At 44.2% G+C, this 14,066-nt stretch overlaps 1 protein-coding gene across 6 annotated transcripts in view; it reads left to right on the top strand.

Moving 5' to 3' along the window:
* The window catches only part of KANK2 (KN motif and ankyrin repeat domains 2), a 134,752-nt gene that overhangs the window by 69,542 nt on the left and 51,144 nt on the right, over positions 1–14,066 (top strand). For all 6 annotated transcript variants that reach the window (XM_077470286.1, XM_077470290.1, XM_077470288.1 and 3 more), the window contains exon 2: positions 3,398–3,464. The gene's annotated coding sequence lies outside the window, so the exon portion shown is untranslated. The remainder of the gene's footprint in view (positions 1–3,397; positions 3,465–14,066) is intronic.

The raw sequence follows: 14,066 nt of genomic DNA, 5'->3' as shown, positions 1-14,066 counted from the left end.
CTGGTACCTACAGGTAAGCCTATAACAAGGTTTACCTGTAGGTACTGTGAATATCTCTTAAAGCGGAGGTCCACCCTAAAGTGGACCTTCCACTCATTGGAATCCTCCCCCCCTCCGGCACCACAATTGGCACCTTTCAGGGGGGAGGGGGGTGCAGGTACCTGTACAGTACAGGTATCTGCACCCACTTCCGGCATAGCTCTCTGCGGAAAGGGGCGTAGATCTACGCCACTTTCCGAAAGTCCCCCGCTGCCTGCTGGGAAACACACAGATCCCAGAGGCAGCGGGTCCATCCTTATTGCGCAGCGCGACTCGCGCATGCGCAGTAGGGAACCGGGAAATGAAGCCGAAAAGGCTCCACTTCCTGATTCCCATACCCAAGATGGCGGCGGCAGCACCCGAGAGACGATCGAGAGATCGGCTTCGGGTGCCGACATCGCGGGCGCGCTGGGCGGGTAAGTGTCCTTATTTTAAAAGTCAGCAGCTGCTGTATTTGTAGCTGCTGGCTTTTAAAAAAAAAAAACAAGCGGAACTCCCGGCGGACTCCCGCTTTAAACTTATACAGTTTAGGAGATATTCAGAGTGCATGCAGCCAATGCTGTCATCGGCACATGTGCTCTGAAGGTCCAGCTTACTGTGCCGGACCTTCAGTGTCTGTGCCGTAAACCAGGGCTCTTGCGCGCATGCTGTCATCATGGCTACAGCTACTCACAGCACAAGAGCCTGCGAACACTGAAGTAACACAGGGGAAGATGTTGGCCATCTTAGCAGTGTGTGATCGCCGCTGGAAGGCTTTGTTTTAAGGTAAGTATTTCATAATGAGCTAGTATGCGATGCATACTAGCTCATTATACCTTTGTCTTACAGGTTTTTGGTTTTTTTCCCCAGGGTTTACAACAACCTCTTTAAGACCATATATCTTAGAAAACCTTTTTTGATAAATTAGTAGCTTAGAGGTTTTCTTTGTGTTCTTTCCACAAAACAATTGTTTTGATTGCTCTGATATTGGGATTTGTCGTATGTGTGATTAATGAATCCTATATCTATTGCTGTATGTTGTTTTTCTATGTACAGTATTGTATCAGGGGGAAAAATTATATGATGAGATATGTTTAATTGGATGTTTGTTTACTTCCTTTTTTGTTTCAATAAAAAAAAAATATTCTTAATTTAAAAAAAAATGTTGTGGGACATAAGTATTGGTTAGGGTATGGTATATATTTTTTACTTTAGCTACTTGCTGACCAGCCACTGTCATTATACGGCGGCAGGTTGGCTGCACGAATCGCCGTAGCTGTACAGTGGCTGCTTCAGGCGGCGAGGAGACACCAGAGCCTATACGCGCGGCCGCGATGTCCGCTGACCACCCGTGATCGCTCCTCTGAGAGCTGGAATGGGGATCTGTGAATGTAAACAAACAGATCCACATTCTGTCAGGGAAGTAGAGAGTGATCTGCTGTTCCTAGTGATCAGGAACAGCGATCTCTTTACTCCCTGTCAGTCCAGCCCCCCCACAGTTAGAAACACCTCCCTAGGGAACACTTAACCCCTTGATAGCCCCTTAGTGTTAACCCCTTCCCTGCCAGTGACATTTATACATTAATACGTGGTTATTTTTAGCTCTGATCGCTGTATAAATGTCAATGGTCCCAAAAAAGTGTGAAAATTGTCCGATCAATCTGCCACAGTGTCACAGTCCTGCTAAAAATCACTGATCACCTCCATTACTAGTAAAAAATAAAAAATAAATGCCATAAATATATCCCCTATTTTGTAGAATCTATAATTTTTGCGTAAACCAATCAATATACACTTATTGTGATTTTTATTTACCAAAAATAAGTAGAAGAATACATATTAGCCTAAACTGATGAAGACATTTTTTCTTTATTTTAAATTTTTTTAGATATTTATTAAAGCGGGGGTCCTTTAAAAAAAATATTTTATCAAATACTGCAGCTGCTGACTTTTAATAAATGGACACTTACCTGTCCAAGATGTTGGCAGCCGAAGCCGAGCAATTGCTCGTCTCTTGGCTGCCCCTGCCGGCATCCTCGGTAAGGGAATCAGGAAGTGAAGCATTGCGGCCTTGCTTCCCCGTTACCTACTGTGTATGCACGAGTCGCGCTCTGCTTCCTCACTGGTCCCCGCTGTGTTCTGGGACCTGTGTGTTTCCCAGAACACAGCGAGGGGTGACGTGAAGGGGCGTGACTTCTGTGGGAGTCTATTCCCGGAAGTAGGTGCATATACCTGTATTATACAGGTATCTGTAACCCCCCTCCCCCCTGAAAGGTGGCAAATGTGACACCAGAGGGGGTTCTAAAAAGCGGAGGTTCCATTTTTGTGTGAACCACCGCTTTAAAGCAAAAAGTAAAAGAAAAATCGTTTTTTCCAAATAGTCGCTCTTTTTTGGTTTATAGCGCAAAAAATAAAAACCGCAAAGATGATGAAATACCACCAAAAGAAAGCTCTATTTGTGGGAAAAAAAGGACGTCAATTTAGTTTGGGTACAACTTCGCATGACCGCACAATTGTCAGTTAAAGCGAGTCAGCGACGCAGTTAAAACGCAAAAAATGGCCTGGTCATTAAGGGGGCAAATCTTCCGGTCCTTAATTGGTTAAAGGGTTTTTCAGGCATTACCTGTTTATTCCCATACCTCCCCCTCTATCTCTGAAGCATGTACAGGTTTTCCTCTATTTTTTCTTTTAACTTGTGCCTGTAGAGTGAAACAACTTTTATTATATTATGACATCATCACCAGGTTTGTAAAATTCTTAAAGGGGCAGCTGGAGAGGCATCAGTTCCTATTATTGTAGTCACACCCCCAGAACTACATCACCCAAGAGCCCTTTCAGTTTGTGGCCAGGCTATTGGAAGGCTGCAGCATTGTTTTACTGGAATAGGTGGGGATCTGTAAAGCAGGCAGGGCTGACAACACTGCTTGGGATTTCAGTTCAGCAAATTCCTGGTGTTGTCAGCCCAGACAGGAAGTTCGGAGCACACTGGATACTTGGCAGAACAACAGATTATTATTATTATACTTGATTTATATAGCACCAAAAGTTTTTGCAGCGCTTTACAACAGGCAGTACAGTTACAGTACAATTCAATACAGGAGGAATCAGAGGACCCTGCTCAATAGAGCTTACAATCTAGGAGATCATTTTCCTATTTTTGGAAGGATAAAACGTGAGGAAATGTATTGCAGAGATGTCATGAGTATATTTATTATTTTATTCTGCTTAGACAGACAGTACATTTTAAGATGTAAAATGTCAGTTTAAAAGCTAATAAATTAAAAAGTAATACAAAATTGACAAAAAAATAAAAATAAATGTAGTTTATTTCAAGTATTTAAAAGTATTTCAAACTGATCATGTTTTATTTTTCCCTCAGGAGCCTGAAAGATGACAACGTGATCACCACAGAGATACAAAGGAAGTTGAATATATACGTCTGTCAGGTCAGTCATGCTTAGTGGTATGAATTCTGCATAAAAAGAGTAATTTTTACATTGACACCTGTACCTCAAGGCCTTGCCTATATATATAAGCATTGCACCACCCTTTTATGATTCTGGACACCTGCCTATCATCCATGTTGTCAGGAATTTGGTCAGGGTTTCTGCAGGTCAGGTTGGATCACAGATGCAGGCCTCCGGTACTTCCCTCTGGGTCTGGAAGTTTGGAGAAACTTCTAGAAGTTAGTGGGGGTAGGCCAGGAGGGGTGTTTTGCATACTTAGGGGAACTTTTAGCCAGTCCCCGGGCAGAGGATCTGGCAGGATGGAATCAGCCCTTAAATATGTGAGAGCACATGGCAGCTTGCATTCACTACGCACACATTATGTGCACATTAAAACACACTGTGTGATGTGAATGAGCCCTAAAACACACTAATATACCTAAATAAATATACATGTATTTAATGATTGATTATACATGTTACAGTTAATTAGTGCCCATCTGCAGCATTGCTCGTCACTGCAGCCTGTTTAGTGCCCATCTGCAGCCTTGCTCCTCACTGCAGCCTGATTAGTGCCCATCTGCAGCATTGCTCCTCACTGCAGCCTGATTAGTGCCCATCTGCAGCCTGGTTAGTGCCCATCTGCAGCATTGCTCCTCACTGCAGCCTGATTAGTGCCCATCTGCAGCCTTACTCCTCACTGCAGCCTGGTTAGTGCCCATCTGCAGCATTGCTCCTTACTGCAGCCTGATTAGTGCCCATCTGCAGCCTTGCTAAAAAAGACAGAGCCGGATCTCCTGTGTACTCGGCTCGGTGTCCCGCCACCTTGGCCCGGATCCTATGACGGACATAACACTGGTCCAGTGCCGGGACATCAATGCTAGGAGCTGTCCAGGGGGCGGGACTGAGCGTGACTGTGAGCAGAGCCGAGTACACAGGAGATCCGGCTCTATTTCGGCAGCGCTCATCCCTTCCTTCCCCTCGGTGGCAGGCTATATTGGCATATAACATGCACACATGATTTGCCCTCTATTTTAAGGGGGAAAAGTGCGTGTTATACACTAATAAATACAGTAATTTAAAATGTTGTCAGTGAGGTTTCCCAGAAAAATACTTTTCTGGACTCCTAATTAGACAGAGGCATCACTTACAAGGAAATTTGTTTATATAAAAGGATAATTCTTACTATTACAAGGGAAGGCAAGCTTGTAAAAAAAAAATGCCATGTGTTTTTTATTTGCCGAGGAACATTATATCACCCTACTTGCACTTGAAGTGACTCTGTCATTAAAAAAAATACTATAAAAAGTTATAAAGTCAGGGAACCTAACAGGGACATATCATTAGCAGGGTGCAAGTCCCCACCATTACGCCACAACAGCTTACTGATCTCATGTCCAAAACTGTGAAGGTTCTCATTTATCCAGGCCATAGTGTAGCTAGTACTATTACGTTACGTTCAAGTGAACTTGTTCTGTAATGGAGAAGACGTTTCGTAGCTTATCCAACCCACATCTTGAGTTCTAATTTAGACTTGGAGAAACATCTTCAACATTACAGAACAAGTCCAGTTGAATGCCACTAACTACTATCAGCTACACTTTCTGATAGTGTTGGTGCTTGCTGTTCCCTTACGACTTCCACATTTACTATTGGCCCAATCATGTGAATGGTTTTCTCACTGGGCCATTCCGTTTTACGAAGCCTTTACACTTCCTGTTAATGTTAAAGCTTGTCATTCCCTTCCACCATACACATTTAAATTTTGGCTCATTGCAGTTATGTGTGGAGATAAGCACTAGGGTGATTGGTTTGAATTCCAACCACAGCACTACCTGCCTGGAGTTTGCATGTTCTCCCCGTGCCTGCGTGGGTTCCCTCTGGGTACTATGGTTTCCTCCCACACTCCAATGACATGGCGGTAGGTTAGTTGGTCGAAATTGGCCCTAGTATGTGTATGTATGCATTTAGGTTAGAGACTTATAGAGATTGTAAGCTCCTTGGGGCAGGGACTGCTGTGAATGTACAATATATATGTAAAGTGCTGCGTCAATTGATGCTGCAATATAAGTATCTGTAATAAATAAATTATAATGGCCAGGTAGCAGCACATAAATTTGCTGCTATAGACAGCATATGAAGCACACCCCAGTTTTCTTTGTCACGGGAAAGTGTCCTTCCAATTTTTGGGGGGATTGTTGGCCATTGAACTCTAAAGGAAGGGGATGGGGGAATAGCTACCCTACTGTTTGGGCTGCAGGGCCTGTACACTGTATAACAATAGGTGTACACAACAGGTGTACAAAACTCTAATGCCGCGTACACACGAATCAGACTATCCGGCAGACTTAGTCTGGCGGACAAACCGCTGGACTGTCCGAACGAGCGGACCTACCCACACATGGGACTTTTCCAGCGGACTAGGTCTGCCGGACTATCCGACGTATAGTCCGCCGGACTATCCGCCGTACTTTTGAAATGAACGGACTTGCGCACACACGGAGGAAAGTACGTTCATTTTGAACGCGGCTCCAGGTAGCCAGGACTAGCGAAGGAAGTCAATGTCGCCGCCTTCGGCGGCGAGAATGACACGTTGCTGGCCCCGTCACCTGGTATGGACTTAAAGGGGAAGCCCTACGCCGAAAAAACGGCGTGGGGGTCCCCCCCAGGTCCATATCAGATGCTACCCGGCCGGTCAGGAAAGGGGGTGGGGACAAGCGAGCGCCCCCGCCCCCTCCTGAGCCGTACCAGGCCGCGTGCCCTCAACATGGGGGGGTGCTTTGGGAAAGGGGGGCCGCACGGCCCCCCCACCCCAAAGCACCTTGTCCCCATGTTGATGAGGACAAGGGCCTCTTCCCGACAACCCTGGCCGTTGGTTGTCGGAGTCTGCTGGCGGGGGGCTTATCAGAATCCGGGAGCCCCCTTTAATAAGGGGGACCCCGGATACCGGCCCCCCACCCTATGTGAATGAGTATGTGAAAATTCACCTGTGAAAAAAATGTAAATAAACACAACACACAAGGGTTAAAAGCTCTTTTACTAGCTTTCTTCTTCGTCGCCGCCGCCGTCCGGGGGTCTTCTTCCGACTTTGGGGGTCTTGTCCCCCTCTTCGGTTCTTCTTGCCGGGCCTCTGTGCCTTCTTCCAGCTCTTTTACTGACGGTGGCCCGGTCTTCTGTCGCCGCTGTCTTCGCCGCCTTCTGTTCTTCTCTTCTTGAGATGTTGACTCGTCGCTGTCTCTGGCCGTAATGACAGGGACATGTCGCGCCGCGACTTATATAGGCGGCGACATTGACTTCCTTCGCTAGTCCCGGCTACCTGGAGCCGCGGGAAAATTCCGTTCATTTCAAAAGTACGGCGGACTAGCACACACACGTATTGTCCTCCGGACTACGAGTCCAGTGGACAAATTTTGAGTCAAAACTCCTTTCTAAGTCCGCCGGACTTTTGGGTGAAAAAAAGTCTGCCGGAGCCCACACACAGGCGGATTTTCCGCCGGACAATTCGATCGTGTGTACGCGGCATAAGATGACCTTCTTAAACAAGCATTGGTTTGCCCTTTTTAAACAGAAAGCATTTTAGATTTTCTGTCTGTGCTAGTAACAATGAGAAGATGATTGGTTAATATGAGTAGCACTGGCAGTTCTTCTTTCAGTCCTCACACTACTTGACTAAGAATTGGCCTGTGACATGTCTTTTTCCATGTCTCCCTGGCTTTGGCCTTTGTCTGGTGACCTGGAACCATGCCCTGTCTCTCCTGTGACTTTATGGTGTGGAAGAAGTCCTCCTCTGCTGCTCTCTGTGTATAGGGATTACAAGGAATCTGGCCAGGCTAGGAATGTGTCGGAGGGTAAGGGGCACTGGGAGAGAGGTCTGGCTGCTCTTCACTGTTGAAATAACCCATTTTGTGTCATTCCTCCCCAACTCCTAGCTTCCTCTTTAATCTCCAGCCAGGGGGAGGAGGATGTTGGGAGTCTGCATTCTGTCACTGGGGAGAGGAGAGGTACATTCTTAACCCATTAACCCCCATCACATCCTTATGTATACATTTCTTCCTATATATTCATTCCAAAGTCCATGGATATCTCCTGGATAAGACTTTAACTTATAAAGCCACTTTTTGGTCATTGTGTATTCTAAGATTACACATTTTAGGACTAATCTAAAAAAGTGTCCCGAGATTCCATGATAAAACATAATTTGCAGTGATTAATTGTGCGCATTTACCTTTATGGATTGTTAGATGTGTAGTCACAATTGTCTACAGTGTATCTCATATAGAAGTTTAATCAGATTTGTCCAAAGATTGGCAGTAATCAATCAATGGAGATTTTGGCATTATATTTGTCAAGTCTATTGGTTATTGATTATGTAGTTAGCAAAGAAGGGACACAAAGAGAGGTGGAAAGGTGCTGCTCACCCCAAAAGTACAAAAAAAAAAGGAAAAATTTCCCCAAAGTGGGGTTTTTAGGCAGCAAAGTAGAATAATTGATGCAATGTTAAATGAAAAAAATTGAATAAATAATTACTTTTTTCATTTAACATTGCATCAGTTATTCTACTTTGCTGCCTAAAAACCCCACTTTGGGGAAATTTTTCCTATTTTTTGATTATGTAGTTTTGCCATAAGCAACATGGTAACTCCTGTCAATGGTTGTTCAGATATGTTTGATGGACGAAGAGCTCATATCCATATTTAAAAACATGTGTTTCACTTTTTCTTTGCATACATTTTTCTTCCTTTTGCACGGGTTTTCTGGTTTTCTTCTGGTTTGGGTGTTTCTCAGTGGTGCAAAGGTTTTCTACCTGAGTAGACTTCCTGCCAATGGCCATTCAGTCCACACCCCCAGTCACAGTCAGCCACATTACCTCAAATTTCTTTGGTCAACAATCACAGCCAGCCACAGCGCCCCTGACTATTGCATCAGTTTACAATCCTAGCTGACCACAGTGTACAAGATCCATTCAGTCTCTGCCAGTAGCATCTAGAGCTCCTTCTCCATCACAGATGTCAATCCACCTGATTGATGTGGCCAGTCTCTGGGTGGAGACCAAACCTGATATAAGCCAGCCAAGCCAGCAGTCTCATGCTTGTGATATTGCATTTGTTACACGTGCTTCAAGTTCCCTATATGTCTTCCCTGCTCTGTTAGATTGGATTCCCTCATTGACAACCTCGGATCGGATGTAGACTACTCTCTGAACTCTGCCTGTCTTTTGACTATGGATTTGACCCTGACCACTCTGAACCTTGCCTGCTTTGTACCTGGACTGTCATTGAACCACTCTGTCTGTCTGCCAAACGCAATTACCTGTTTGCTGTGCTCAGTTTGCGCCAACCCCTCATTGTGGCCAGGCACTATAGCTGGCTTCTGTGTAATTGCCCTATAGCAGCCCCTTTTGCCATGAGGCAAGTGGGCCTACCACTACTCGGTTGCCCCCAGGACTTATACACAATGCTATAGTGCCTGTCCACCATGCCGGGGCAGGCTCGAACTGAGCACAGCAAACAGATACTTGCAGTTGGCAGACAGGGCAGATTGGTTCAATGACTGTCCAGGTACAAGGCAGGCAAAGTTCAGAGTAGTCATTGTCAAATCCGTAGTCAAAAGGCAGGCAGAGTTCAGAGAGTAGCCAATGAGGGAATCCAATCTTGCAGAGCAGCGAAGACAAACAGGCAGCTTGGAGCATCTGTAACAAACACAATATCACAAACATGACAATGCAGACTTGGCTGGCTTAAATCAGGTTTGGTCTCCACCCAGAGACTGGCCACATTAATCACCTTGCAGGTAGACCGACAGGGAGAATGTAACACAACCAAAACCAAGATGCTGGAATGAGACCAGCATCTCTATTGGAGCAGGAGCTCTAGAAGCTCCTGACAGTCTCCAATAACAGCCGCCACAATATCCTGGATTTCCTCGGGCCTCCGAATTACATTCATTCACAGCACCCCTAATCTTCTTGGTCTGCAATCAAAGCCTGTCGCAGTTCCTGGATCACCTCAGCCTCTGGACGTAGCTGACCACAGTGTCCAAGATCTTCTCAGTCTCCATTAACAGCCTGCCACAATATCCCGGGTCTTCTTGGGTTTCCAGTTACAGTCAGAAACAGCGCCCCTAATCTTCTCAGTCTTTAATCAAAGCCTGCCACAGTTTCCCTGATTTCCTTGGTCTCCAGTCACAACCAGCCACAGTGTCCAAGATCTCCTTCGTCTCCAGTAACAGCCTGCCACAATACTCTGGATCTCCTTGGGTCTCCAATTATAGTCAGAAACCATGCCCCTAATCTTCTTTGTCTTCAATCAAAGACTGCCACAGTGTCCCTAATCTCCTCGGTCTCTAGTCATAGCTTGCCATAGTATCTCTTTTGCCTTTAATCACAGTCAGCCACAGTGCCCCCCAATCTCTTCAGTCTCCAATCTATAGCCAGCAACAGTGCCCCCAATCTATTTGATCTTAAATAATTTTTTTTTTTTTTTTTCAATTTAAAAGAGTTTATTGAGTCAAGAAGCAGATACAATCACAAACAAAGATTACATCATCTCGCCATGTACAGTTATATATCAACAGATAAACAGTGAATCTGAACATATCCTCCAGAGAAAAGAAAATGTGAACTTGCACCAGGATAACATCTTCGGAGGGAAACAATTGCAATGCATAGTTTATACATAAGCAGGTTGAGAACATGTCTATTAATCAAACTTATGCTTAGAGATCAGTAACCGGGAATCTGAGGTCTTGACCATAAAATGCAAAGAAGGGAGTAGAAAAGGAGAGAAGAAGGGAACGATAAGAAAAAGAAAAAGGAGAAAAAAAGGAGAGAGTGCAAGTGTGAGTCATGTTAGAGAAAAGTGAGAGAGGGCCAAGCGGCCCCGGGGAGCAGCCCCCCTGGCCACAGAGGGTATCTCTCAGCGCCACCCCTCCGAGCCCGGAGGGGGGGGGGATGAGAACCGGAGAACCACAATCCGTCCAGTGAAAAAGTATCACAATCAGCCCCCAGTGGATCTAGAAAAGGCGTCCGAATACTTAAAAAGTACCCATGGGGCCCATGTGGTGTGAAATCTGTCAGCTGTTTCATCTGCAATAGCAGGCGTCTCCTCCATCGAGTAAATAAAATTAACCGCGCTCAACCATTCTTTCACCGACGGTGTCAGTTGAGATTTTCAGTATTTGGGGATCAATGATTTTGCTGCCATCAAAAGGTGTTTGGTTAGGGTTCTCTTATATCTCCCCTAAATAATTTCCATTCATAATGCCCTTGATCTCTTTTTTTTTTTTTTTTTTTTTTATCACAGCCAGCTACAGTGCCCCCAATGTCTTCAGTCTTTAAACGAAGCAAGTCACAGTACCCAAATCTCTTTACTCTCCAATCATATGGCAACCACAGGGTTTCTAAATTCTCTGGTCTCTAATCATAACCAGCCAAAGTGTCCTCAATCAATTAAATCTCAAATTAGAGCATATCGCCACCAATCTCTTCAACCTCCAACTAAAGCCGCATTGGGCCCAAGCTCTTTGGTCTCCGTTCATAGATGGCATTACAGTAAATCAAACACACAGAAAAAAATGGACCAGAGGGAGGCAGGGAGGCTGAGTTTATTGAAAGCTGAAGCTAAAGAAGAGGGCTAGATTGAATTGGGGAAGAAGCCTGATTACATCCCTTTTCCAATATACATCTCAAATGGCAGTAAACTGCCTATGCTGCTACTGACCAGGAAATGCTATCGGATCCCATTAATTTATATTTATGTCACAATATAAAGTCTTCTATTCACCTATGTTATGTTACTATCCCTTGCTGTCCTACCATGTAATAAGTCTCTGGGTTGTCTTTAGTCTCAGATACTGGAGCACTGCCCAAGATGCCGGATATCTGCCTTCTGTAAAGGAGCGCATAATGTTTAGGCAAAGGTTGTAATTGCCTGCCTGAGCCCCGTCTGCAGCCACCAGTGTGCTCTAGTGCTGGAAAGCATACAAAAATAAGTACAAACTGCCAGCACTTGAGTGATATAAGGATAAAATCCTGCTGTAGAGGACACCCATTTAAATCCATTCAAATTCCCCTTTGCACTGTAGTCAGCCCTGATATCCATGGCTTTGCAGCTCCCTGCGGACTGGGAATCTTTTCACTACTCTAAGGAAAAAATAGAACATGCACCACCATCATGTTATATCGTCAATGTAACTCTATTAAATAGCAATATACAAGGGCTATACTGAAAGTAATACAAAAGCGGGCATAACTTTTTTAGTACCTTACATAGGTTGTTCAAATTTCACATGTTGGTATAGTAACTCTTCTTCTTCTGCAGATAAGTAATGGATCCTAGGCAGAAGAAATATGACGTCATTGAGTTCTTGATGAAGGAGGAGTGTGCAGGTTGTCTGACATCCACAGAAAGCTACAGAATGTTTACAGAGATGGCACCAATACCATTGCTCTTCTCAATGGTGTCCATCTCCATAAACATTCTTTAGCCTTCTGTGGATGTCGGCATAGCCTACAGCCCTCCCGGGTTAACAACGCATAGATGGCATGTTGCTTCTGCTCAGAATCTATTACTTACCTGTGATGAAAAAGAATAAAAGTTACTATAGAGGAAGAGTTACTCCACCAGCATGTGAAATTTGAACGACTTATGTACGTTTAGTACAGCCCTTGTATTATACTCAAAGGAACTTCACAAATCAGCATATTTCATGAATCCACCCAAGCTGAGTTCTGCTTAGCCAACTAGATACAGGAGAACTTCAACCGTTATTTCTAATTAAGCAGCATACAATCACTGCTTGGAATGTATGTCCTAGCTGATGCGTTTCAAGGAGCAAACTGTCTTCTTCAGGGCCCTCTACCTCTGAGGAAAACAGTTAACCCTTAAAACATGTCAGCTAGGGCACACACTTCAAGCAGTGACTATATGCTGCTTAATGGAATCAAGAGTTGATGATCTCCTGCATCCAGTTGGTTGAGCATAGCTCACCTTGGTTGGAATTATGTGATTTGCTGATTTGTGAAGCTCAAATATGACTTTTATTATTTATATAATATAATAATAATCATATATTAAATATTTATTAAAGTTTGATTGAAGATATTACATGATACCAGTCCACGTTATATTTCTTCCTTAGGCTGGCCATAGTCTGAGGAAATTTCCTTTCTGCAACCACAAGTGTTGACAGGGGAATCCATCCTGCTGTGCCACTGTTTCCCTCCGACAGGGGGGCAAGGGAAGCCATCCCCGCCTGGAGAACATTGGCTATAACAATAATCGCATGTAAAATCTGGAAGGCTGGTTGTACCCAAGTCGATCGATCAACTCAGGCTGCACATACATGGTTTGAATCTTCCTGCTGAACCGGCCGAGATTCAAACTGTCATGGTGGGCTTGATGCTCCAGTGTTGTAGTTTAAAGAAAACTGCTTTTAGGAACTATTTGAGCTTTATACATTAAAGTATTACTAAAAACAAACCTTTTTTTGCAGTTTTGCGATAGAGTGGATAGGGATTATAACACCTGTCAGGTTTGTACTACTGACTGTGCCCTTGTTATAGGACAGTGATGGCAAACCTTGGCACCCCAGATGTTTTGGAACTACATTTCCCATGATGCTCTTGCACTCTGTAGTGTAGTTGAGCATCATGGGAAATGTAGTTCCAAAACATCTGGGGTGCCAAGGTTCGCCATCACTGTTATAGGAGGATTCACCCTCTGTATATGTTTTACAGATATCACTGCGGGTGAAAGTGAAAGAAAATCTCAAATGTTGGGTCGTACCCAGTATCTTCCAATTGGGACACCAGTTCTGGTGACAACCAGAGATTACCTCGCTTTGGAGGGATTTCCTCTCACTTCCTGTTTTGTCTATGTGACAGGAAGTAAAGGGAAATCTCCCTAATAGGGCACAGATGGCAAAAAATATGACCGACAGGGGTTACAACTCTCCTTTAATCTATTCAAAATGAACAACAACAAAAAACGTTTTGCCTTTAGCAATACTTAATTAGTGATCGGGAAGCAGAAAGGTTATAAAATAGCTTAGGTGTTCTAGAAACATTAACTTCACTTTCAATACTGTCATGAAATGATGGCATAACATCTGATATATGACTTTCAAATCGACGTCGATTGAAAATGTCACTTGTTGAAAATCTCATCTAGTTTCTCATCAAGTTTCATGAGATTTATTGCCCAGCAACATCTTCTTAAAAATCCTTAGTCTTAATAAGACAACAACAAAGACACCATTCACTTCAAAAATCGTATTCGTTACAGTCCAAATTTTTCTCTTGTGATTACAAGTAAAGCCTTGAATATGTTGTTGTTGAGGAGAATGCCAGCCACCCAGGAGATGTCCATGGTCCCTCCTGACCTCGGTACCGTCCTTCGGGGCTGGAAGGGGGAGCCGTTTTTTGGGAGGAGGCGCAGCGCTAACCAGAGTGGCTTACAAATGTTTATTTATAGAGAAAATGAATTCCATATATGGGGACGGGATGTACAGGAGAAGAGTGTAGAGGGAGAAGATGACAGCGAGCTTTTGGAAAGAGTGAGTCACGTGTCAGGAGGAAATGTGGATTTTGGAATAAGTGTGTAG

The sequence above is a fragment of the Lithobates pipiens genome, unplaced genomic scaffold (genome assembly GCF_037356315.1).
Source record: "Lithobates pipiens isolate NorthernLeopardFrog02 unplaced genomic scaffold, aLitPip1_a1.2 Scaffold_8, whole genome shotgun sequence".
Classification (NCBI taxonomy): Eukaryota; Metazoa; Chordata; class Amphibia; order Anura; family Ranidae; genus Lithobates; species Lithobates pipiens.
Note: the sequence above shows the minus strand (reverse complement) of the source record. Positions and strands in the feature narration are given on the sequence as shown.